Here is an 840-nt window from a genome sequence, read left to right on the forward strand (position 1 = left end):
GATTTAGTTGAATAGAAAAAGCTAGCATCATCAGCATAAAGAAGAATTTTGAATATGGTTTTAATAGAGAACAAATCATTAATAAACAATATAGAAAGCAAGGGTCCAAGAATAGACCCTTGTGGGACACCTTTAGGTACCAAGATTTTATGGGAATTGACATCATTAACTCTTACATACTGGTATCTATTGAGTAAATAAGACATAAACCAAGAGTGAGATTTACCACGAAAGCCAAGCGCTTCAAGTTTACGTAATAGAAGAGTGTGATCAATGAGATCAAAAGCTTTACTGAGATCAATAAACACGCCAATTGTAAGAAGTCCATCATTCATATTAGAAAGGGTGTTATGTGCAAACTGAAGATTGGCTAATTCAGTTGATCTGCCAGATCGGAAGCCAAATTGGTTTTCCGATAGGAGATGAAAAGTTGTTATAAATTTGTGCATTCGAATATACATGAGTTTTTCTAATATCTTGGACAATGGAGATAATAAAGATATGGGCCGGTAGTTGTTTACACAACGTTTGTCACCTTTTTTATATATAGGAATAACACGAGCAGTTTTAAATACAGTGGGGAAGACACCTTGTTTAAATGATAAGTTAAATATATAGGCAAGAGGTTTAGTAATATTGTAAATGCAGTTTTTAATTATATAGTTGCTGAGTTCATCATCAGATAAGGATTTTGTATTTTTCATATTACCAGCCACATCTAAAATTTCAGATTCATTAACACTATAAATATAAAAAGAATTAGAGCTATTACCAGACAAGAAAGAATTATCACAAGAATTGTAATTATCATCGATAGAAAGTAAGCTTCAATAAAGTAAT

This window comes from Helobdella robusta (genome assembly GCF_000326865.2).
Source record: "Helobdella robusta unplaced genomic scaffold HELROscaffold_21, whole genome shotgun sequence".
Lineage (NCBI taxonomy): Eukaryota > Metazoa > Annelida > Clitellata > Rhynchobdellida > Glossiphoniidae > Helobdella > Helobdella robusta.